The sequence below is a fragment of the Papio anubis genome, chromosome 4, assembly GCF_008728515.1.
Source record: "Papio anubis isolate 15944 chromosome 4, Panubis1.0, whole genome shotgun sequence".
Classification (NCBI taxonomy): domain Eukaryota; kingdom Metazoa; phylum Chordata; class Mammalia; order Primates; family Cercopithecidae; genus Papio; species Papio anubis.
In genome coordinates, this window is record NC_044979.1 from 40708121 (window position 1) to 40735267 (window position 27147).

Sequence of the window (27147 nt, forward strand, 5' to 3'; positions counted from 1 at the left end):
ACTCCCAAATAGTTAATATTTTATATTCTGGAAGTTATTCCGATCTGTTTGAAATCAAATGTAGTCAGGAATTAGATTGTGAATGTCTCATATTCGCAGGGTAACAAATGAAAGTGTCTTCCACAAATGAAAGAACAAAGATAATTGTGTGATTTGCAAATGTTAGGAGTTGAATCAAAACCCAAAGACTAATTAATGATTAACGAGGTGTTAGGAGTTTTGTTTAAAACAAAAAAAATTGCTGGGAGTGTTGGTGTGTGCCTGTAATCCCAGCTACTCTGGAAGCTGAGGCAGGAGAATCGCTTGAACCCGGGAGGCGGTGGTTACAGTGAACTGAGATCACGCCATTGCACTCCAGCCTGGGTGACAAGAGCGAAACTCCATCTCAAAAACAAAAACATAAAAACTAACCTCTGTGTGATGTTATAAAAATAAAGCCGGGTACAGTGACTGATACCTGTAATCCTAGCACTTTGGGAGGCCGAGGCGGGCGGATCACTTGGTCAAGAGATCAACACCATCCTGGCCAACATGGTGAAACCCCGTCTCTACTAAAATACAAAAATTAGCCGGCGTGGTGGCGGGTGCCTGTAGTCGCAGCTACTAGGGAGGCTGAGGAAGGAGAACCACTAGAACCTGGGAGGCTAAGGTTGCGGTGAGCGGAGATCGTGCCACTGCCCTCCAGCCTGGGCGACAGAGCGATACTCCATCTCAATAAAATAAAAATAAAAAATAAAAGTAAAAAAATAAATACTCCCTACAGCTTGTCATCACTAAGAGTGTGCTTTTGTTTTGAAAATGTTTAACATTATATGGTAGCTTACGAAACTACTTGCATCATAAATACATTGTAAGTCTGTGGCCTTGTGTAGTTGTCATTAAAGTAATATGCCAGATAAATAACAGATGTACAGTGTTTATGGAGCATCACAAAATCTCTGGCTGGAAACTTTTTTGCTTGTGTCTTAAAACTGCTATGTTTTGTGTAGTCTATAAGGATCACAGATGTAACGAGAAAGCCTCTGGATAGATAAAAGTCCAGTTATTAAGACAAAAAGTGAATTACATCTGGATGCAAACATTACATGTATGATTTATCTATATTAGCCGTGCACCCTTGGGAGTACGTGAATGTAGAGAGCTTAGCATCTCATAAAGGAGAATTACGTTAAAGCTCCAGCAAGGGAAAACTGATACATATATAAACATCTGACTACTAAAAAATTAAGAGTTAACGGTGAAACTTGCCCCTTAAGTCCAAATCTCTCAAAGTAATGCTTATTTAAGTGACATATCACTGATAAAGTATCAACCAAAGTATGCTTGTAATAGATAATTTTATTCCATTACTTCTGAATCTAAATCTTGAGCAGAAAACATTAACCTAAAGGATCAGACTTCTGGTAGAATCTGAGGAAACTGAATTTGCCCTTCTCTGAATAGTTTATGGAAAACTATCACAATTTTTTAAATAAAATTTTTAAAATAAAATAATATTTTTAACCTTATGGGAACTTTTATTTCCTTTTATGTGTTTATGCTTTACTTCCCTGCAAGTTGCAAGGGTGTTAACCAATCAGTAATAAATATTGAATTGATCTAACCAGAGTTCTCCTAGGCAGAAAAGGACGTAAGTAGATCATGCGTCTCTACTTACAAAGAAATTCCTGAATAATTACAGACCTTTACGTATAAAAATGAAATAATTATTGCATAAAAAAAAGAATATTACAAATTATAAATAAAGGTTTTTAATAGTCTTCACTTAACACTATGCATTACAAAGTGCTTTACTTATGTCTTTCATTTAGGGTAATAAAGACAGGTAGATTTAACTCCATTACTTAAGGGACAGAAAAAATCAAATATAAGTGATTTGTTAATCGAGAAGCAGTTTAGGATCATTATTAAGAACACTGACTCAAGAACTGCCTGAATTTTTATTTGTGTGACTTTGAGCAACTTAACTTTCTGTGCCTTGTTTCCCCATCTGTAAAATGGGGACAACTACATCTAATTGTTGAGGAACTAAAAGCAATACTTGAAGAGCCTGATACATAGTAAGTATACACTATTATTCAAGGACATAGGGTATACCATAAAGAACCTTTTTTTTTTTCTTTTTTTTTTTTTTCAAGTCTCAAAGCTTATTCCAGTACGGTGTTTTGTTCACTGCCGTTTTTTATGATTGGACAGATGCAGCTGTGCACATTTTAAGTGCTTAAGGAAGGGAAAGATGGATATGAGTTTGAATCTTAGAAGGTTTTACAAAAAAGGTAAGACTTAAATCAGTGCTTGAGAAGAAGTGCAAATATACTTTAGGAAAATAACCTGACATTAATGCTTGGTTGTTTTTGTTTTTGTTTTTGTTTTGAGATGGAGTCTCATTTTTTCACCCAGGCTGGAGTGCAGTGGTGCGGATCTCGGCTCACTGCAACCTCTGCCTCCTTGGTTCAAGCGATTCCCCTGCCTCCGCCTCCCGAGTAGCTGAGATTACAGCCATGCACCACCACGCCTGGCTAATTTTTGTATTTTTAGTAGAGACGAGGTTTCACCATGTTGGCCAGGCTGGTCTCAAAATCCCAACCTCAGGTGATCCGCCCACATCGTCCTCCCAAAGTGCTGGGATTACAGGCGTGAATCGTTACGCTTGGTCCTGACATGAATATTTAGCAGAGGTAAAAACTGAAGATAAAAAGGCCAGCAGGAGTTGAGGTATGAGTTTCTGATTTGTAGCAATAAGAATGGAGAAGCGTATTCTGTGCTCACAGAGGTTATTAAGTAAATAATAATAAAAGAATGGAGAGGCAGAAAAAAATGTGATGTGAAGACAGAGCCTAAGAAAGGTAATGAGGCCAGACCCAGTGACTCACATGTATAATTTCAGCACTATGGGAGCTTGAGGTAGGAAGATTGCTTGAGTCCAGGAGTTTGAGACTAGCCTGGGCAAAATGGCAAAACCCCATCTCCACCAAAAAAATAAAAAATTAGCTGGGTGTGATGTCATGCACCTGTAGTGCCAGCTACTTGGGAGGCTGAGGCAGGAGGATAGCTTGAGCAGGGAGGTTGAGGCTGCAGAGAGCCATGTTGGAGCTACTGCCCTCCAGTTTGAGTAATAAAGTGAAACCCCATCTAAAAATGAAAAAGAAAAGGCAAACAGCAAATCCTAGGTGGCATAGTGATGGCAGTTGGTGAATCAGAAGTTAGCAAGATTAGGGAGACACAGGAAAAGGCAAGACTGCTTGTTAACAAACTAGATGGGGCCAATCTGTAGAACTATGTAAACATAATACACTTTGCTCACTAGCCAATGGCGAGGCCACAGAACATACTGGTGATACATACATGGGCATATACTTTACCTTAAAGATCTGGAGAGCCAGTATATCTTAGGAGGCCCTCTGTTTCACCTCATACAGGGCAATATATACTAATAAAATACATATGCTTTTATGCATTCTTTATGGTGTTTTTAAAATTGATTTTTATTATTAAAATTTTTAGACCAGGTGCAGTGGCTCACACCTGTATTCCCAGCACTTTGGGAGGCCAAGGTGGGCAGATTGCTTGAGCCCAGGAGGTCAAGACCAGCCTGGGAAACGTGGGGAAACCCCATCTCTACTAAAAATACAAAAATTCGCTGCACATGGTAGCCCACACCTGTGTTCACAGGTACTTGGGAGTCTGCAGTGGGAGGATCACTTAAGCCCAGTGAGCCGTGATCATGCTGCTGCACTCCGGCCTGAGCGACAGACTGAGACTGGTCTCAAAAAAAAAGAAAAAAAAATTTTTTTTTTTAACCAGCCATTTTCACTTCCCAAATCCTGCTCTCCCTTTACATTATTTTTATTTTGGAAACTGTTTGGGCTGCTGTAACAAAATACATTAGATCGGGCAATTTATGAACAGCAAAAATTTATTTTTTTCAGTTCTGGAGGCTGAGAAATGCAAGATCAAAGCAACAGTAGATTCTGTGTCTGATGAGGGCCTGTTCCTTATAGATGACAGTTTCTTGCTGCATCCTCACATGGCAGAAGGTGGCAAGGCAGCTCCTTTCAACCTCTTCAGTAAGGGCACTAATCCTATTCATGAGGGCAGCGCCCTCACGTCTTACTTCCCAAAAGACCCCACGTCTTAATGCAATCATATTGGATATTAGGTTCCAAGATATGAATTTTGGAAGACACCACTATCCAGACCATAGCAGATACCAAAAAATGACAAAACATTCTGGCTATAATATGCTATGTATAATACATTCCTGAAGATCTTCACATTTTAAGAAAATGGCTCACTTAAGAGCCTAAGGGAAAAATAAGTCTGGGAAAGCCCTCTGAACCTCAGAACAACTGAGCGGTGGTTCCCAAACTTTGCTACTTACTGATACGATCTTTAAAAACTGATACCTGGCTCCCACACCCAAGACATTCTGAATTAAATGGAATGAGGGGAGAAGCTGGGCCTCAGTATTCTAAAACATCCCTACGTAACTAATACACAACAAAGTCTCGCAACGACTCAACTGTAGTATTAACAGACAGTAACAACCCAAATGAAAATAGTAGTTCATTTAAAAGGACGTGTAAAACTCCTAACAAATAAAGCAATGTTATATTAACTTAAAGAGTTTTACCTTTTTTAAAAAGTTGAAGGTTGCTTAAAGAATGACAGTTTACAGAAGGGTAGACACTGATGAGTGATGGAAACAAGGGCAGCAGATCATCAGAAGTTGCAGATGGAAGCAGTTGCAAACTTTGCAGGAAATGTAGAGTTGCCAGAGATGGATGGCTCTGACTGATTGTCTGATGTCGCTTTTGCCCAAAGATGTGAGGGAGCTGCAAAATAAGCCCTATCAAAATGGAGCACGTGGCTGAACCAAGCCCAGGGAAGAATGGGGTCCCACACCATGAAAGGTCATCATTTGAGTGCTGTATTCCCCCAGGCCTGGTGCAATCACAAAACTAAGTGCAGTAGTTGTACTTCAGCTATCGTGTCTTTGTACTACAAAGCATTAAAGTGCTATGAAAAATTATGTATGAACCAACCCACTTTCCTTATTATTCTAACATTACTCTCCGATTTAACGATCTCATGTGATTTCATGTGTACTCTAAAAAACAGTGCTCGGCTGGGTGCAGTGACTCATGCCTTTAACCCCAGCACTTTGGGAGGCCAAGGCAGGAGGATTACTTGAGCTCAGGAGTTCCAGATCAGCCTGGGCAATGTGGTGAAACCCTGTCTCTACAAAAAATTAGGCATGATGATGCACACCTCTAGTCCTAGCTACTCAGGAGGCTGAAGTGGGAGGATGGCTTGAGACCAGGAGGCAAAGGTTGTGGTAAGCCAAGATCTTCTCACTGCACTCCAGCCTGGGTGACAGAGCAGATCCTTTCTCAAAAATAAAAAATAAAAAGACAGTACTGTAGCGTAACAGACTATGTTGGTATTCCACTGAGAATCTGGAATTTAAATAACGTCATCCTGCCCCTGTTTTACTTACCTCCCTCTGTGGTTCACACTGTCCTTTAGCACCAAGTAATTCTTTAGGTAGACAGTTCTTCCACCTCTGACTTTGCCCTAGAAGGGTACTTCAATTCATATAAGTTGGGACAGCTTTATTTAAATAGCACATACAGCATATGACTAATCCAAATGGAACACCCACACCTGATCATTTTTCAATATTTATTTTTAAAAAATAAATTACCATGTATGTGTTATCACTATAGTGAACCAGATTAGGGAACTTTATTTTAAGCTAAGTACATTTGCTTTCTTTTTTTATTGTTTTGCTTGGCTTTTTAAAATTGTCTCTAGTAGCTTGGATTGCAGTACAGGTCAAATTATATTGTCATTTCCATTGAATTTTTGCATGCCAAAATTGGAAAATAATATTGATGTCAGAAATTACTTAGGTCGCTAGGATCTTCAGTCTGAATTCATTCCTTAATGTTATAATCCACACAGAAGGAATAGATTGATTTGGACTTGTTGCAGATATTGTATGGCAAGGGAGAGCAAAGCTAATTTATTGATTTTTTTTTTTTTTTTTTTGGAGAAAAATACTGAGGTTAGGCAATGAGATGAATAATGTAAGAAGGTATAAAAATGCAAATGGAATAGTGAGAGTGAAGTATAAGAATTATATTGACAAAAGCTAAACATAAATAACCTTGAGTGATCAATGGAAAGCAAATGCTTGCAATTACCTTAAAACACATGGGGAGCAAATGAGGGTTGAAAATTACTTATTGGGTACAACTCTTACTACTCAGGTGACGTGTGCACTAAAAGCCTAGATTTCATATATGCATGTAAGAAACCTGCACTTGTACCCCCTAAATATTTTTTTAAATTTAATTGAAAACATGTGAGGCAGAAAAAATATCAGAGCTTTCCCTTATTTCTGATAAATTCTCATTATATAAGTTTTGTTTCATTTTTGTAACAAATCAGAATGACTCTCCCACCTCCACCCTTTTTCTTTCAGACCATGGATCACAGATATTTAGAGCTAAAAGGGAACCTAGGAATTTTCAAGTTTACATTCTGTATCATGTGGATTAGGAAACTGAGTCCCAAATAAGTTCAGTGACTCTTTTAGGGTTACATAGTAGAACCTACAATCAAGGCCTCCTGGATTCTAGTTCAGCGCATCTTACAATAATTAATAAAAGTAACTGTTCTACTTGAAAGACAGAATTTTGAGTTTATATGTACATATGATCGGTGCATATCCATGGATATATCATTGCAGTCGTATGTAGACTTTTTCAGAAATCTGAAGGAATATATATACCTTTGAGTCCAAATACTCAAAGGTAGGTTGACATTTTTCAGATGTCACTACCGATGGGAAGAATAGGAAAGGCAACTAGGATATTGTGGAAGGTAGAATAATCTCTCCTACCCCCCTAACCCCCAAAGATGTCCACATCCTATTCCCTGGTAACTGTGATTGTTACTTTACATGACAAACAGCACTTTTCAAATGTGATTGAGGGTAAAGACCTCGAGATGGTGAGGTTATTCTGGATTACTCAGGTGGCCCCTCTCGTCATGAGTCATTAAATGCGGAAGAGGGAATCAGAAGAGTGGGTCTGAGAGATGTGACATGAAAAGACTTGTCCTGCTGTTGATGGGCTCTGAAGTTGGAGGAAGAGGGCTATGAGCCAAGAAATGTGGTTATCTTTAGAAGCTGAGAACAGCTCCTAGTTTATAGCCAGCAAGAAAACAGGAATCTTGGTCCTACAACAGCAAGAAACTGAATTCTGCCAACATCTAAGTAAGCAGGAAATGGATTCTTCCCTAGGGCCTCCAGAAAGGCATACATTCTGCTAACACCTTGATTTAAGTCCAGTCAGACCTGTATCAGACTTACAGAATTGTAAGTTGATAAAGTTTTGTTGTTTCAAGCCACTAAGTTTGTGGCGATTTGTTATGGAAGGAATAAAAAGTGATACACGTATGCAACCTCTTAATTTATTGTCTTCCTGGATAAAAGTCACTGACCAAAGTCACCGAGAAAGTGTACTGTACATAGGAGATTTTGAACATTTTTTATTCATTCTAAACAACTTAAGTACTATTGCTCGTGGCAGTCTTTCTCTGTGGCACAAAGTCTTTCTGAATTCTAAACTTCTACCCAGAATTTCCTGTGTGGTGATATTAAGTAAAAGGTGAGTTTCTTCAAAGTATTATTTCATGTGTGTGTTTTTCTCATTATACTGTCATTCTTATGAAGTGGATGCTCCACTGTCATGACAAGTAGGAGTGGTACATGTTCAGTCTTTACCTAAATCTTAAGTCGTCTTCGTCAAGTACCTACTGTGTTCCACACCTCTGTCACTCCAGTGGTTTCTGCTGGTTTTTTCTTTAGGTTTTGTCTCTTGCCAGAAGTCATTTTGTTGGTAATTAACAGAGCCAGTCTTTGAACCTAGACAGTCAAGCTCCAATGTACTGCACTGCCATTGAGATTGTTGCCCAAGAAGAATTCACAGTAGTGTCAAGAAATAAAGAACTTATATAGACAAAGGATCACTTAAGGTTATTCAGATTTGAGCAGTTGTGACTGTTTCTTCAGACTCCTGGGCCTAACTCTTTACAAAGAGGAAGAGACAGATTCGACACTTTTCTGCCTCTGTTGCATTTTTTCCATTTCTTTAATATTAAGTATCTGTATTATTACTATTTTCTATAACAGGGGTTGGCAAACTACAAACCTTAGGGAAATCATTCTGTTAGTAAATATTATTGGCACACAACCACAACCATTAATTTGTATATCATCTATGGCTGCTTTGGGGCTACAACAGCAGAGCTGAATAATTGCAACAGAGGCCCACAAGACCTAAAATATTTATTATTAGGCTCTTTACAGAAAGTTTGCAGACCCCTGTTCTCTAATGTCAACAAATGAGATTTTCAGAGCTTTTATATTACCAAATTCATCATTCTGACCAACCTCATGTATTCTCATAATGCCCATTTTTGACTAGCTTTGAGATATGATTCTTCCATTTTTCTGAACATGACCTTTTGCACTGAGAATAAACCAGACATAACAAAACCTCAGAGGACTTCAGAGAAAGCCTGTATTGTTTCCTCCCTACCTACCCTACTTCCTATTGTATTTAGAATTTCTATCAAGGACATGCAGGAAAAGAAATGAAAAACAATAACAAAAAGAATATGCGGGAACTTTTCCAAGAGTTTACCCCAGTGATAATAACTCACATAATGGAATTTTTCATGCATGTGGCATGATCAAAAATAAAGAATGGTCTGCATTTTAACATATGCACCAGAAACTAAATTGAAAATCACCAACATGTCAAAATAATGCAATGAATTGAAACAAAATCTCAGTAGAGATTTTTTGAAAACAAAAAGATAAATCTAATTAAAGACAGCTGTTTGTTGGGGACATTAGTCATTGCCTTTTGGCTGCTTAACGTCAGTCTTTTTATTTCTTGAGAGTTCCCTATTTTACAAGTTTTGGTGATAGAGCTCAATATATCAGGCACTTTTTTTCTGATGTTTCTTGCAGTGAAAGAGGCCTAGGCTCTGCTTATGACTACCACAGATACTGAATTGAGGACTGGTGCTGCATAGCAGCAAATCCTGTAGAGAAACAACTCTGATGGTCACACCAGTTGTAGCAAGACCAAATTCATAAAGGAGCATGTCATTGATGCCTGTGGTGACATCCAGGGCACAGTGGGCAGTGTCACTGTGTGTTGGGTCAGAAGCTTCAGTCTGATTGTTTGACAGTAGTGTTCAAAGGTTCAAAGCTGGCTGACCCAGTTTTACTGTGCATTTGACACCTGCCACCCAGCTACCTAACCTCTGAATCTTACTCTCCTTTTTAAAAGGATATTGAGTAGCTCACATAATTGTAAGATAATTATAAGCTATTTTTGCTCATATGGCTTCTAAATTTTAACTAAAAAAAAATTTAAGACCCTTTTATGCATGCTTACTTTAAAATGCTAAATTTTTATGTAGTAAGTTTATTAATTGCAAAGAATGGAATTTCTAGCACATAGTGTTTTGTTTATGTGCTTTAAATATATTTTCATTAAAATTTTGTAGCTGCAAATTTAAGTCATATTTATGGTAGAGCCCATATCCTTATCAAACCCATTAGCTGACTTTATTTTTCTATTTAAATAAATATCTTACCCTGCATCCTGTGAGAGCTGTTGGAGAGTCAGTCCACCATGAACCCTGGAAATCACTGCACATTCTTTCCAGGGATGCTGCTGGTGCAAAGCCCTGAATACTCCTTACCTAGTCAAGTTTTATGTCTCTTCTAGGTATATTAGTATATAATAATATCCATTTCCCATTTCTCTCAAAATGACTTCACTGTGCTCCTGTGTACTTTCAATTTTTGATACGTGCATCTCCGCATTTGAAGGCGTTTTCTGCACCCCGTCCATGTGTTGCAGGCTAGGAATTCTGGGGAATTAACACTCCTTCAGGGAGCAGTCTTCAGTCAGTGACTGAGTTTATAAATAACAACCTCTTCATCAACACGGTGGGATAATCCAGGGGCTATGTCTCTGCTCATTCAACAGTAGCTGGCTTAATTGTGCACATTTTATTGGCTCACTTCCTGTCCTTATAACTCCACTCCCGTACTGGTTTTCCCTAAATAATCTACTTGCACTTAAATTCTTGCCCCAGGATCTGCTTTTGGGAGAACCCAAACTAAGATAGAGATCAAAAGATCTCTTCCTTTAAAAAGGTCTGTCTCTTGAGTTAGGAGCAGTAGTCTAGCCCCAGTCCTTGTCATCATTTGACTTCACCTGATTCTCTTTTATGTGAAGCAAAGGACAGGTGAAGATGGGGGTTCTACCCATCTTCACAGATCTACACAAGCCTCCCTAAATATTCCTGGGTAGACAATCTTTGCTACCACCAAAGTTGGTCTAAAGTGGGTTGTTTACTCAAAAATAAAATTCTTGTCTTTAGTAGACCATAGTCTGTCTGCTGCACCAGACTTCAACTTGGCCCAATTATGTAGCAAGAAATGATACAAAGAAATAACTTAGTTATCTGATTGTGGCACAGAAAACATTTATTTTATCGTGTTAGGACAGACTCTTGACTGCGGGTTACCCCTTACCTCATCAAGCCGGAAATGTAAAAAGTAGAGAGTGAGCCCACATTCAGAGCTGCTCTGACCTACTGATTCATTCCTCTGGGAGGGTGAGATCCCCAGACTCTGAGAGAACCTCCCACTTGTTGCAGCCACAAATCTATGTTCTAATCTCATGTATATCATTTGCCTTGCTTGCTTACTGGTTCAAAGCAAGCCAAGGTGAGAGCACTGTTAGGTGAATGTGAGATGCCATTCTCACCTGTCATCCAGCAATAACAGCCACTGTCTCTGGACTGGCATAGGTGGTCACCACCAAATAAACCTGAACATCCTCCAAACTTATTGGGCTCTTCAAGCAAACATTTAACAAATTTGATCTCACCTTCCTCCCCAACACCACAGTGACCTAGTGGCTTTCAAGAAGCCTGAGCCAAACTCACGGTGTGATGATGTCAGTTAGTCGTGGAGATGAAGGAATAAGCTACCCAGTCCTTTTCCCTGGAGTAATTGGGCATGGGCTGGTGAACTTGCAAGGACCTGGAGTTATGGAATTTCACTCTTACCAATTTGGTAAAAAAAAAAAAAAAGTATGTTTCCACAGAGCATCGTGGTGTGAGCCTGTGATCTCAGCTACTTGGGAGACTGAGATGAGAGATCACTTGAGCACAGAAATTCGAGGTTATAGTGAGCTGTGATCACACTGTTGCAGTCTAGCCTGGGAGAGAGTGAATCCCTGTCTCCAAAGTAAATAAATTAATCAAAAGTGTGTTTTCATTTCTTAGAGAATCTTTGTGAAAATAGCTCTTCCTGCTTCTGTTGTAGCTGGCCCTCCTTTGCCTTCCCCAGTGTTTAGATGGAAGACCAGAAGACCCTGGGGGATGAGTGAAGAAAAAGACCCTCTTTGTAGTCTTTCATTCCATACAAATAGATGACTATAAACACATTAGACATTACCAGTCTAACCTAAACTGCAGCAATTGACACAACTTACCTGAAATTTTCCTCCCCCAGCACACCTCTCCAAAGAAACTTACACAGAAAACCTCTCTAAATATAGTTGCACTGGACTTTAACCTTTTCTACTCACTCATTCAGAAATCTTTAACGAAAGTTTGACATGTAAAAAAAATAGAAAAATTATTTTCATATCGAGTATTAGAAATGAGTAAGACACATTTTCTTAAGATTTTTACCTTTTTTGTGGAGTGTGTGTGTGTGTGTGTGTATACATGTCTATTTGTATGTATATAACATTAACCACCAGAGGAAAGCAGAAGAAAATATGCAGTGGTGTGTATTGCCACACAGATACTGCTGGGAACAGTATCTCTCTTTGCACAGAAACTTTTCAGTTTCTCTGTGGGTGATGTCTCTTGCCCCTTTCAGTTCCCAAGATAATTGGGTATCAAGAGGTCGCTACTAGACAGAGAGCCTTATTTCCTGACCATTATCAGTTCTACAAACGGTGGAGCAAAGTGCAGAATACTGAGATAGTCATTGGCTCTCTGAAGCTAAATAAGATACTGTTCCTGCTTTTGAGGAGTTTACATTGTAATGATATCTTTGCAATAAATAGAACTAGCTGAGGTGGTTCTCCCTATATTGAGTTTGGGTTGGCAGGCAAGGAAATGGAGTTATCCACAATTGGCTCAACTTTCAATGGGCACAAAATCTTAGAAGAAAATGAGAATTGGAAGGATCCTGTTTTAGCATTAGTGAATTATTTCTTGTATCCAATAAGTAGAGTGATGGACAAAGGTCTGTCTGGGACTAGTTAGGAGAGACAAAATAAATCCAATTTAGAAAGCTGATATAAAATTTCCAGATTGGCTTAAGAATCCGTTTAATCAATGAATGTCTCCTCCTGCCTGAGATAGTGGGATAACTTGCCAACATTGATTTAGAGAAGTTTATTGATGTCTCTTGGTCATTTCACTTCTTGACTGGCTCCCTTAATGTGCCATACCCTCCACTCAAGGCTCTGCAGTGGATTCTCATCTGCTGAGAGATAGGTTCAAGCCCTTGCACAGGATGCCTTGATTATTTCATCCTGAATTGTAACTCCCTAGTCTACCCCATTTGTTCAAAATTCTAGGAGAGCTATTACACCCACATCAGACTCCAGGTGAATACGAAATAAATGTTGTATAACAACAAATTGGGAGTATTAAAAAATAGCAGTTAACTATACACTAAGATCTTTTTTTCATTTTGTAAATGAGGTTTAAATTAGGGTGGAGGTTGCAAATCATGCATAATTTCTGTTAAAATTTATTAGTGAAGTAATTCTGAGACAGTTTCATGAGTGCAATTAATAAATATTTTATCCAGGAGAAGTTTTCCTGGAAGAACAGAAATACATTAGAAAGTTTTCAGAATGTTTTGTAAATATTTTGTGAAAGTTGAAAACTTGGAGGAAGAGGGTATTGAATCCTAGTAAAAATCAGAAATCCCTGATTCTGACATCCTCAGTATTTGGCCTCCATAGTCATCGAAGAGAGGGAAGAGAGGATTTTGGAATCATATGAAGTAAAAGGCCTTGGTGTGGTTTTCATCACTTTGGTCTACATCCCATCTTTTAGAACTGAATCACAATTCCCCAACTGAACTAATTGGAGGCCAATAAATAGAGTCCACCTGTACACTCAGAAAGATATGTGGATTTGGTAGAATATAGCCAATTTGTTCTATGTTATATTAATAGAAATCATCTAGAATGAATGCTATTGTAAAAAGGATACAGTGGTTAAAGGGTTTTGTTATAAAGAACTTGCTTAAGATAACACAAATAATAGCAAAACTAAACCAGAACTCAGATCTCCTGACCTCAATACTTCCTCCAGTGTTCCAAATTACCTTCCTACATTGACTGGGAGGCTTTTGGAAGTAACAGAAAACCTGAACCAAAGTGGATTATGAAAGAAAAAACTTGGGGAGTATGAGTTCATCTAATTGAATTGTGTACACACTGCTCTAATTTTAAGCTTTATGAAAGGGAGACTTAATTCATCAGTTCATGTTGCCATCTGGACACTGAGTCCATTTTGATTCTTGTAGCTCTGTCTTCCTCCAGATGTTGGACTAGTTTTCATACTAGATCTTCTCATGGCATCATTAAGGAACTTCACATTCTTCTCACACTGTTCATGGAAAGTTCCTGGAACTCCCACAGCAGCAAGGAAACTTCACTTGTAGGAGTCCTTAGCACATCTGTAATGTTTTATTGGCCAAAATGTGATACATCTCCATTTCTGGATCAATCACTGTGGTCAAGTGCAAGACGCTCTGCAGGACTCAACCTGGGGATGAGGTCTGTCCACTCCATCTACATGGTCACTTTGTACTGAGGTTGGGTAAGTACTCCTAAGGAAATCAGGTTTGTTTTGGTTGGAAAAAAAATGGAAATGGATGCTGAGGTAACAACCAACAAATATCCACTATTTTGTAAGATGTGTTTGAAACTAATGCAAAAAATTTCTGAGATTAAGATGTGTACGTAGCTCATCAGTTATATTAAGTTTAATTGTATTCCCTATATCTAATATTTATAGTACCTAAACTGTTACTAAGATGTTTATTATTTTATTTAAAATTTGGTTGAAGTTTTCTATATCACCCTAAACCAAGTTTGGAAATAAAGATTTAATACTATATGACATGTACAATTGCTATCCTTTAGTGAAAAGTCCTAAAAATCTTATGATTGAGAATACAATATTTACTTTCTGGAGACTCTGCTCACAAACTTTCTGGACAAAAAGCATTACCCACAATCACTGCTAACTAAAAGGATAGAGAAACTTTTCTTAGGCTTTCCTCCAGGATTGTCTATGCTTAATCAGCTTCCCTGTATATTCTCAAATAGCCTCTGAAAATATACCCTTTGTCCCTTTTTCAACAAATCCATAATTATTTATTTATTTTTTCTTCTTCATAGTTATTTTCAGACATTTACAATGTCTTAGAGTGTTACATAAATTGAATAGAATGAATTGTGCAAAATAACAATATGTTGAAGGTCCAAAAGAACTATACCTTTTTATGTCTGAGAAAAAGTTTTAAAATCAGAACCTACACAGCAATAAGTGGTTTAATGATAGCCCTTTAAGTGCACCGTCAGAGCTTTTTTATAGAATTTTGTGAAAGACATGCTAGATAATTTCCATGGAAATTGGTCTCATTTAAATGATATTATCCTAAGGAACATTTCATATAAACAACTCATATTTTCCTTAAGTTTCTTTTAAAGGTTGAGCTGACATTCACATCAGGATTTCATAAGTCAGTGCAGTGCTGATGTTATTACAAGGTAATACTTTTGCAATCATCAGCAACAGGATAGGATTGCAGAACTGTAACAAACTGCATGAAAAAATACAAAATAATATCATGTTTGAGTAGTTGTGATAATAAGTGATGGCATATCAGTATACAGGTAGTGGTGAAACAAATGAATTATTAAAGGATATAATTGTATCCTTATTATGCTTATCTTTTTGGTTTTTTTACTTTTGTCAAATAAATTGGGTTGGTAATTGATGGTAGTAATATAAGGTGTCCTTTAAAAAATTTAGGTAAAGAAGTAAGTTTACCCGAAGAAAAATAGAATAAACAATGAAATTATAGTTGTCCTCAGAAATGGTAAAAGTCATCATTACAAATGAAATGTCATCTATATGGAGTGATCATAGATGTCCTCAAAGAACTTTGAAAGCTAAGCAATAACATGCATAATGCATTCAGTGCAGAGAAAAGCAGAACATTTTAAAGAGATGTATCTGTTCCTAGGCAGAAAGGTATTAACAGTGGTAAGGAATGGATATGTACTTCAAAAGGAAATTTAGAAATAAAGGTGCAGAAGAAGCAAATCTGTAAGAGCATGCCTTCACTTCAAGAGAGAATGCTCTGTTAGGCCGATTCAAGAATCCACTCAACAGGAATATAGCTATTTCAGAGACTGTCACATCAAAGCCAGATGTCATTACACATTCCAATAAGTAACTCCTTAACTGCTTCCTTGCTTCCCAAATACCCTAGGGATAATTGGGCTCACTGGTTAGGGCTAACTATGTCTAGAGTGCTTGGCAATCAAACTCCTTATTGTAAATAAATAAAATGGCTTAAATATCAGACCCTGATGAGCTTCGTTAGAATGAATCACCTTCCCAAATACGCCAAATGTGTTCACATTGGTGAAATTAAGTTTCTAAGTCTGAAAGGTTAAAGGACAGATCCTGGAGTGGTTGGCTGCATCAAGATACATACCACTTTGTGGGGATCTATCTGAGTGAGCAGTACACCTAGAAAATCCCTACATCTCATGACTCACATTTTCTCAACTTTTGCAAGACTAATGTTCATGTTATGTGATATGAACCAAGCTCTTCATGTTTTTTGTGTCATATTAACATGTGAGTTAGGGAGATAATCCCTTAATGAAAAAACATATTTATTTTGCTACTATAAGAACTTGAAGTTTTGCAAAGGAAAAAAAAAATGAGTTATTTGAGTACCTACCTGGCCTGAAATTGAAGCATCAGATAAATTAAATGTTTCTCATTTAAACTACCGTGTATCTTTGTCTTTTCTTTCATCTTTCCTTCTTCATTGCCAGCCTTTTTGAGTGAGCCGTTTGCTGTCACTGCCTCCACTCCTTCGGTGCCAAGTATCTCCTCTCCACCCCCCACCATCTGGCTCCCACCCTCATTATTCTGCTGAAACTGTCTTAAAGGTTTCTGACTGATAATAGACAGCTTCTTAATCATTATTTTACTTGACTTGTCTGCAAAGTTGGATGGTATGTTCTATGCTCTTCTTTTGAGAACATACCTCCTCACTTTCCTAATGTCCAGGACCTGTATTTTCTTAATTTTTCTCATGGCAATTTATACCTTTCTCTCAGTGCCTTCTACTGGTAGCCTTTTAAAAAAGAAATATAATGTGACAGATCAAGCTAGTGTCCCCTTCCTCTTCCCTTCCTCTCCTACCTGTTATCCTAATATTCTGAAGTTGTATTGTCATCTCTATATTTGTATGTCTGTATACAACATATGTTATTTTGTTTTTAAAATTTCCCATATACAACATCGTAGCATCCTTTGCACCTTGCATTTTGAAAATTCATCATTATGTATTTTGCAATTATCTATTTTGATATATCTGGACTTAGTTCATTTACTTGAACTTCTCTGTAATCTTCTGTGGTGTTAATTAATGACAGTTTCAACAACTGTTTATATATAGATGTTCAGAGAACTTTTTATTTATTTTACATTTCCTTTGGTGGCTTCCTAAAATACCAGCTACCAATTATAGACCAGTGACCCCCACAACTACATTTGCTTAGAGATCAGTTTGGGGATAATTTGGGCAAGCCCCATGCATTTATCTTACAGGTGTTTAGCTTATCCAAAATGAAAATCACTGTTGTTTCTGGACATGTTTCTTTCCCCCATTGTTTTTCTTCTACCACAATTCAGAACACCACCATCCTTCCAATCACCAAAAATAGAAAATTTGGAATCTTTCTCTTCTTTAAAAAATCTTATATATATATATTTTATTCTCATCTCTAATTTTGCATACAAAATGTCTGTCTTCTTTTTTCGTTTTTTTTCCATGCCTACCTACTACTATTGCCTTAGACTAGGCCTTTGTCATTCTTATCTGAAGTAGCACAGTTTCCTTCCAAATATGTTTCATGCACATAATTTCTCCCTAATATTAATCCTTCATCCAGCTGCCAGAGTTATCTTTTTAAAACAGATTGGCAAATTTTTCTGTAAAGAGACAGTAAATATTTTGGGCTTTGTGGGCCATTGTGGTCTCTGTGGCACCTATTCAACCCTGCCATGATAGCATGTTAGTTTTCAGTTGTAGGAGTGGCAATACATAAATAAATGGTTGTAGATCTATTCCAATAGAAGTTTATTTACAAAAGTCTGAATGGACCGGATGTGGCCCAAAAGCCATAGTTTGCTGACCTCTGCTCCACAACGTAAGTTATATCGTGTATCTCCCTATCAAAGCCTTTCTATTTTCTACAGAAGATAGTGTTCACCATCCTTTAAAATCTGGCATCATCCTCAATTTACCACTTAAGGTCAGTGCCTTAATCTCTGAGATTCTAATTTGTATTCTAACTTGTTCTTAATAACTCTATTATTATCATATCATGTAGTTGATACAAAAGCTTAAGATAAATATAACCTTTTTTTACAAATCATTAAGAGAAAATTTAACACTCTAACTGGCAAACTAGACAAAGGGTATGAATAAGTGTTTTACACTAAAAAAAAGAGAAATTCCCACAAAGCATTTGCAAAAAAGTGTAACTTCATTAATAAATAAATGAATATAAATTAAAATGATACATCTTTGCTTACAAAATTGGCAATTTAAACCATGATAGCATCCAGATTTGGCTACTATATATATATATTACATTTATATATATATAAATGCTGTAGAGAGAGTCCCAACTTACAATGGTTCAACTTACAGTTTTTCAACTGTAACATGGGTTTATTGAGACATAACTTCATAATAAGCAGAGGAGCATCTGCAGAGGAGGTGCTTTCAGTAGAAATAAGGGATATGTTTATTCAAAACTTCTAGGGGAAAATTTTATAACAAATATTAAAAAGCCTTGTCCCAGCAATTCCATTTTTAGGGATTGCTCATGTAGAAATTATTATGAAAGTATGTAATAATGTAGCTGCAGGGATAATTATTACAATGCTACTTAAAATACCAGAATATGGCTGGGTGCATTGGCTCACGCCTGTAATCTCAGCAATTTCGGAGGCTGAGGTGGGTGGATCACGAGGTCAGGAGATTGAGACCAGCTTGGCCAACATGGTGAAACCCCGTCTGTACTAAAAGTACAAAAATTAGCCAGGCGTGGTGGTGCACACCTGTGATCCCAGCTACTCAGGAGACGGAGGCAGGAGAATCGCTTGAAACTGGAAGGCTGAGGTTGCAGTGAGCCAAGATTGCGCCTCTGCACTCCAGCCTGGGTGAAAGAGCGAAACTCCATCTCAAAAAAATAAAAAATAAATAAAATAAAATACCAGAATACTTAAAATAACAAAGGTCCCACAAGAGAAGATTGATTAAAGAATACAAGTGTTAAAATTTCTATAGAAGACCAAGTAGGATTTATTCCAGAAATGCAAGTCTAATTTAACATTTGAAAATCAGGCAACCTAATTTACCACATAAACAGAATAAAGGAACATTTTTCACATAAGACTGCTAACAAGGCAGAGATACCTACTCACATGATGTCTGCTTGCTGTGCTGGAGTTCCTAGTAGGTTTTCTTTTCTTTCTTTGTCTTTTTTTTTTTTTTTTTTTTTAATTGAAACAGAGCCTCACTCTGTTGCCCTGGCTGTCGTGCAGTGTCAGGATCTTGGCTAACTGCAACATCCGCCTCCTGGGTTTAAGTGATTCTCTTGCCTCATCTTCGTGAATGGGTGGAATTATAGGTGCACACCACCACACCTGGCTAATTTTTGTATTTTTAGTAGAGACAGGATTTCTCCATGTTGGACAGGCTGGTCTCGAACTCCTGACCTCAATTGATCTGCCCGCCTTGGCCTCCCGAAGTGCTGGGATCACAGACGTGATCAACACACCTAGCCTGGAGTTCCTAGTTAGTGTTATAAGGCAGAATAAAGAAATAAAAAACATAATCATTGTAAATAAAGAAGTAAAGATACTCTTCAACAGTTTCATGACTGTGTATGTAGAAAATTCAGAGAAATCCATAAACCAACTACCAGAACTAATAAATGCATTTAGCACTGAACACAAATTTTAATATACAAAAATCAATTTTGTTTTTATATACTATCAACAAAAATTTCAAAATAAAATTTAAAAGCAATTCAGTTACCATTTTTAGTAATACACCAATAAAATTTTCTTAGTTTGACAAAAATAGATCAGAAATGTAATATACTAACAATGAGAGTAACTGGGTCAGGAGTATACCAGAACTCTACTATCATTCTAACATTTCTGTAAATCTAAAATGTTTCAAACTACAACGTTTATTTAAAATGGAAACCCAGAACCAACAAACAAGCAAGGAAAAAAGCAATACCAATGACAGTAGCCACAAACCCCTCAAATACCTAGGAAAAAAATAACAAAATATATGCAAGACCTCTAAATTTAAAACTACAAAACATTGCAGAGAGAAACCAAAGAAGACTAAAACAAATGGAATAGTGTAGTAATGTATTTGGAAGATTCCATATTGTTAAGATATCAGTAAATCCCAGATTAATCTGTAGATTCAGTGCAATTCATTTGAAAGTCACAGCAGATTTTTTATAGAAATTGACACACAAATTCTAAAATGGAATTATATAGTAGTGCAAAAGATGTTAGATAGATGACAATCTAAAAAAAAAAAACAGATTGGAAAATTTATTCTACCTTTATTTTTCTTGAGGTATAATTGTTATACAACAAACTGTACATCATTAATGTGTACAGTTTGATGAATTTGGAAATATGCATACACCTGTGACATCATCACTACAGTCAAGGTAATAGACATATCTGTCACTTCAAAAGTTTCTGGGTGGTGCTTTTATCTTTGTTAGTTTTTTGTGTCTGTGCAGTAAGAATACTGAACATGAAATCTACTCCAAACAAATTTTGAAGTGCACAATACGGTATTCTTAATTATAGGCATTATATTATACAGCAAATTTCTAGAACTTACTCATCTTGCATAACTGAAATTTTGTGCTCATCAAACAACTCTCTATTTTTCCCTTTGCCTAGCCCTGGCAACCACCATTTTCTATGAGTTTGACTATTCTCTGTGAGTTTGACTGTTTTAGATACCTTATATAAGTGGAATCATATAGTATTTGTCCTTCTGTGATTTGCTCATTTTACTAATGCCAATTCTTCTTAAACTCTTCTAAAAACTAGAAGAGAGAACAATCCCAAACTCATTTTATCAAGCCAATATCTCCCTGATTTTAAAGCCTAACACATCACAAGAAGAGGAAACTATAGGCCAATATCCTTAATGAACATAGATGCCAAAATCCGCAATAAAATACTAGCAAGCAGAATTCAGCAGCACATTAAAAGGATCATAAACCATAATCAAGTGGGATTTATCCCTGGCATACAAGAATTGTTTAACATACAAAAATCCATCAACATGATACACATTAATAGGATGAAAGAAAAAAACACATGGTCATCTCAATACATGCAGAATCAGCATTTGACAAAATTCAACATCCTATCATGATTTTAAAAGCTCTCCACAAAATGAGTATAAAAGAAATGAACCTCAATACAATAAGGGTATGTATAAAAACCCACAATTGGCTGGGTGTGGTGGGTCACGCCCGTAATCCCAGCACTTTGGGAAGCAAAGGCATGGGGATCACTTTTGGTCAAGAGTTCGAGACCAACCTGACCAATATAGAGAAACCCTGCCTCTACTAAAAATACAAAAATTAGCCAGGCATGGTGGTGCACACCTGTAATCTCAGCTACTTGGGAGGCTGGGGCAGGAGAATCACTTGAGCCAGGGAGGCAGAGGTTGCGGAGAGCCTGAGCCAAGACTGCACCATTGCAGTCCAGCCTGGGCTACAGAGTAAAACTCCGTTTCAAAAAGAAAACAAAAACAAAAAACCCTCAACATCATAATCAATGGAGACACACTGAAAGCTTTTCTTCTAAGATCCAGAATAGGGCAAGGAAGTTCACTCTTGTCATTTGGATTCAACGTAATACTTCAAGTCCTAGCTAGAGCAGTCAGGCAAGAATAAGAAAAGGCATACAAATCAGAAGAGAAATTTATGTTTGCAGATGACATAATCATAGAAAACCCTAAGGATTCCACAAGGAAATCTGTTAAAACTAAAAAATAATTCAGCAAGGTTGCAGAATACAAAATTAACATACAAAAATCAATGATTTTTCTATAAATCAACAATGATCTGAAAGGTTGAAAGAAAACAATTCCATTTACATCACCAACAAAAAGTAAAATACTTAGGGATTAAACTTAACCAAAAGATGAAAGATTTGTTCACCAAAAATTATAAAACACTGATACATTGAAAAAGACATAAATAAATGGGATGATGTCCTATTTTCATGGATTGAGTCGTGCAAGAAAGTGCCTTTCTTTTTGTTCCTAAGGAAATAACTACAGACAAAAAGTTAAATGTCTCCACAGGTAGCTACTCTATGTTCCCCTTATCTTATGTAAAGTGCCAATTTAGTGAGTGCGAGATGAATATATAATTGACTATCTGCTACCTGCTCCTTTCCTCTTGCAACATGTGGATTCAGTAATACGACCATACCCTCCCTCTTTCCTCTAAGATTGCTTTTTCCCTTTAAATATTGAAGCCCTGCAAGTCATCTTTGGAGAAAGACACAGACTTCTCTCCTGGACATGTCCTTAAACTTGGAAAAATAAGCTTCTAAATTGATTGGGAACTGTCTCAGGTACTTTTTGTTCTGCAAATTGGTGACCATCAGAAGGGACTCTGAGTGGAGGTGGCCCTGACCTTTGGTAACTCTCCCATCAGTGCTTGGGACCAGCTCGAACTATCTTTTTTTTTCTTTTTTTTTTTTGAATTGGAGTCTCGCTCTGTCACCCAGGCTGGAGTGCAGTGGTGCTATCTCCACTCACTGCAAACTCCGCCTCCCGGGTTCACGCCATTCTCCTGCCTCAGCCTCCCGTGTAGCTGGGACTAGAGGCACCCGCCACCATGCCCAGCTAATTTTTGTATTTTTAGTAGAGATGGGGTTTCACCGTGTTAGCCAGGATGGCCTCGATCTCCTGACCTCGTGATTCGCCCGTCTCGGCCTCCCAAAGTGCTGGGATTACAGGTGTGAGCCACCATGCCCGGCCCTTGAACTATCTTTATTGCTCAAACCAGTAGGAAAATTTGCTGAGGTATAGAAGCTCCCCACTCCAGAGAATCTCTGATCTCAAATTTGGTTGAGATCTGAGGTTTATTTTGCTGTACAACTCCTTTTCTGGAGTTTTACAACAAAGAATGAGAGTTTTCCTGCTTCCATGATGTTAGAGGCAGGCAACTCCTTTCTGGAGCTTTAGCTCACTTCCTACAGAGAAGGCAAGTTTGAAAGTTTTTTTCCCTGCTTCTAAGGTGGTAGAGAGCAGTCTTCAGCCTGGGCCCCATTTCTGGGTAAGTAGCTGAATTGTGGTTTTTGTCTTGGAAATTCTCCTTAATGACTAAAAATTAAGATTAACAAGCGGGTGGTCTTAATTTCTCTTTACTATTAGAGCACTCCATAATCATATAAATTGTGTGATCATTTATTTGTTTTACTTGATTTTTTTTTATTTGTTTCTGTTTTTGTTGTTTTATTTCAGTCTTTCTCCCACTGAGTTTGACCAACTCTACTTGACTTGGTTAAATCTGAAGGAAAGTTCCAAATTATGGGGAACACAGCCTTTGAATTGCCTAAATTCCCACAGCTGTTTACATAAAAAGGAAAAAGGAAAAAAAAAATGGCCAAGAAAAAGAAAAAAGAAAGATTTTGACTACCTGAAGGGTTTTATTTATGTAACAAGGACACCTTTTGCTCGCAAAGCCAAACTCAAAGATCAACGATGGTGGTCACTCGATGCTACAGTTCAGTAGCTAAGGTTCTGCCCCTCTCTCACCATGGCAGCCTGAGTTTGGTTTGTAAATCAAATCCTTTCTGGATTGGTATTTGTGTTACTTTTGAAAAATCAGTTTGTCCCAGATAAAATATGGTAATAAGAGATTTAAAAGGATATTTTAAAGAGCTCAATGATTAAAAGCTTAATTAAAAGCTAATATCCAAGATGTATATGTGTATACATATGCATAATACTGCATATATATGTATTACATACATATGCAGGGTTTAAATATATGTATTTAAAAGGCCTTTATACTTTTGTTCTCTCCTATTATCTTGTTTCTTTCTGGGGTGGGGGGGGAAGGTTTTTTTTCTTCTCAGTTGACTGAATTCTGTTTTCTCCATTTACTTCTGTCTATCTCTCCTTCCTCTTGCTACGCTCTGCTACATAAGGGACCTAAAATAATTTCTAACAGTCTGGAATTTCTTAAAACAGTGAAGACCCCAGACTCCATTCTGGTGAGAAATCTCTGTTTTTCATTGTGGAACTCCAAGACCGCAAACGGACAAGTTCCTCTAAGACCTTAAGCTGCTTGCTTTTGTATTATGTTACCTGATTTCTTTTTTTTTTTTTTTTTTGTCTAAAATAGTGACTACATACAACAGGGGCGATTCTTGGGTGTTTAAGATAGAAGTGACATGGTTTCGACACTTAGAGAGATGTCCTTGTCACAAAGTGCACTGTAAAAACATTACGTGGTCTAGTTTCATGATATGTCTCTGTTTTTGGAGACCCAGGCTTCATTGTGGGCTCTGCCCAGAACTCAGAGGTCCAATTAAAAGACAGAGACTAAATATAAAACTACCTAAATAATATTAGCCTCCTTATAAAATCCTAGGGTACATATCTAGAATTTGATGTTTGACTTGGAATTCATTTTTAACTCCCTCTAACAAACCAGTCTCTCTCTCTCTCTCTCTCTCTCTCTCTCTCTCAATCTGTGTGTGTGTGTGTTTGCACGTGTATATATGTACTTTGAGATGTAAATTTCACTTTCTGATTTTTACCTGAGTTTCTCCTTTAGTATGCAAATTTAGGGCCATCTGTCTGACAGTTGCTTAGGGTAGTGAAACAGGTTATCAAGAAATTGAAAGTCTCAAATAGGCGGAAAAAGGGTCTTATGAATCTATAAGAATCTTTAAGATCTAATACTACCTGTGTATCTAAAACGTCTGCATATTTACATCTTGTATATGCTTCACTACCAAAGTATATAAAAGAGCTCTAATTTATTGACTTAAAGAAAAAAAAGTTTATGTCAAATACTTTATCAGAAAAATAGAAACCTTAAGCCCAAATACTTTTTCAAATTCACATGACTTAAGTAAACCTCTAATAAATAAGCTGGTTTTTAAATTATTGGTAAAATAAAATTAGACATGTCTTCAAATTTGTCAACATATATTATTGTTTAGATTTATTGGTCAAATAGTGTTATATTTATTTCTGCTAGATATTACAAGGTGTCAACATTTGTTATGAGGATTATAAAGCTATAAATACATCCCAAAAAAGAATTATCTTTGTTTGTATAATTTTTTAATCAAGAAGTCATTAAATATTGTTGGTTTAATGAAAATAGCTAAATCCTGCATTGTTGGCAAAAACAAAAAACAGACAAACAAAAAAACCATCTTTTTAACCTTAAAGTTCTTTCTTAGGTAAACACAGGAAATTCACAGGCTATAAAATGGTTAACAGGGAAATAACTTTAAATGTTTTCATAAGTAATCTTGATAAACTATAAAAAAGTTAGGTAAATGGAATAGACTTGTCATATAATTTGGAATGTAAACTTACATTAAATTAAATACTAGATACTTATTAAATGGCTAGGTCATTTCCAATTTTTTTTTAATTATAAGAAAAGATTTTTCCAAAAATAAAGGAAAATAATTTTTGTCTAATTCAAAGGTTATTTAAAGGTTATTTTTGAAACAAAGTAAAAGGAACTAGTAAATAAGAGAGATGTAAAGAAAGTAATAAATATAAAGAGGTATTTTTTATAAGAAAGGTTAAAAGGAAAATAATTTTATATGAGAAAGAATCTTGTATGGTAAATTTTTGTCCTAAAGTAAACTCACTGGTTATTTAGGAATGAGGGATGTTTAGGACAAAACAGCAAATCCAAGCATGTTGTAAATGGTATGTATAAGTTGTAATAAGGTTTGTAAAAGGAGAATTTGTGGAAAAAAATCTTTGTGTTTAAGTTGGCTATAATTAAAAGGAAATTATTTATAATAGTCTTTTAGAGATTGGGCTTTGATATTAAAAATACACTAATATGCTAAATATTTGGTCAGAACAACAAGATTTTCTTAAGGTATTTATTTATGCTTAATAAAATTACAAGAGATTTTAATTTTTTTAACCTAAAAGTTCAACTTTTATCCTGTCTCACTGTTTTCAGCTCTCTCTCCTTCAAGATGGCCTGAGATAATACCTCTCTCCTTCAACTTCTTTGTCAGCTCCTGTAATTTTTTCCCTCAGCTTCTAACTACTCTTGTGGCCCAAAACTAAAAATGTTTTACCTTAAAGGTCTAAAGGAAATGTTTTCTTCCAATATAACATTCTGTGTTCTTGGCCTTAAATGTGTTCTATGAAAATGAAAACTTTAACTTATGACCCAGGACATAGTCTTACTATATCTAACTAATTCAAGTACCATTTTCATTAGTTTTGACTTGCACGCTAAGTGGACTCCTTCTAGGGAAAAGCAATCACACTGCAGAAGATTGATTTTCATTGTTTTGTTTTGTTTTTTGCTTTTTGGTAACTGGCCTAACAGATTTTACATTTTATCAAAATAATTCCTAGGTAATTGTTACTAAATTTTGATTTGCTTAGGAAAACTGAGATTTAAACATTTTAAAAATGAAGGTTATCTCATCCATGTAACTTTCTGTATTGCTTTTAAAGTCCTTGTGCTGTTAAGTTACAGGGTTTTGATGCGTGGCTCTAAAAAGCACACCAAGTCATGCTAAATCTTAACACTGACAACAATTAAAACCTTATCTTCAGACCTGAGAGAATATGACAATCAAAATACACCATGTTCATGAGACACAGAACCAGAAATTATACCTCTGGGCCCAGGGACTATTGCAGAATAGGTGGACATGTGAGGTTGTAAGGGCCAATTTTGAGAGACAGAATTAGTTCAGAGCTTCTCTATAAATTAAACATTAATATCAAAAGCACACTAATGCAAGATCAGCATCTGGGCCCCTGTGTCAGCTTAACAAGGTTTTCTTGGAGCACTAACCAACTATTTAATAAAAAATTAGATTATATGCTGGGGGCGGTGGCTCAAGCCTGTAATCCCAGCACTTTGGGAGGCCGAGATGGGTGGATCACGAGGTCAGGAGATCGAGACCATCCTGGCTAACACGGTGAAACCCCATCTCTACTAAAAAATACAAAAAACTAGCCGGGCAAGGTGGCGGGTGCCTATAGCCCCAGCTACTTGGGAGGCTGAGGCAGGAGAATGGCATGAACCCGGGAGGCGGAGCTTGCATTGAGCTGAGATCCGCCAACTGACCCCAGGCCGGGGTAAAGAGCAAAACTCTGTCTCCAAAAAAAAAAAAAAAAAAAAATTAGATTATAAAAAACTATATGAATATTATATCTTATGGTCAAGATAGTTAAAATTTAATAGATTTGTTTATAAGATGTGAGAGATATATTTAATTGGCCTCATGCTGTCTTTTCAAGGGCTTGTTGTTTGGGAAATTAAGGCCTCCTCTCTCAAAGAATAAAGATTTTTGCCTTTTCTTGGAAATCTTTGACTTATCATTTTGGCTAAATGAATGACTTATTTTACAATGAGCTGTGATTCTATTATGTGA

The 27147-nt window shown here is 36.7% G+C and overlaps 1 long non-coding RNA gene across 1 annotated transcript; it reads left to right on the top strand.

The window, feature by feature from the left end:
- Positions 1-679: 679 nt before the first annotated feature.
- On the top strand, positions 680-23889 carry LOC108585138. The gene is made up of 3 exons (XR_001901147.3): positions 680-2276; positions 6491-13962; positions 23003-23889. It is a non-coding gene; the product is annotated as an uncharacterized LOC108585138 (long non-coding RNA).
- The last annotated feature ends 3258 nt before the right edge of the window (positions 23890-27147 follow it).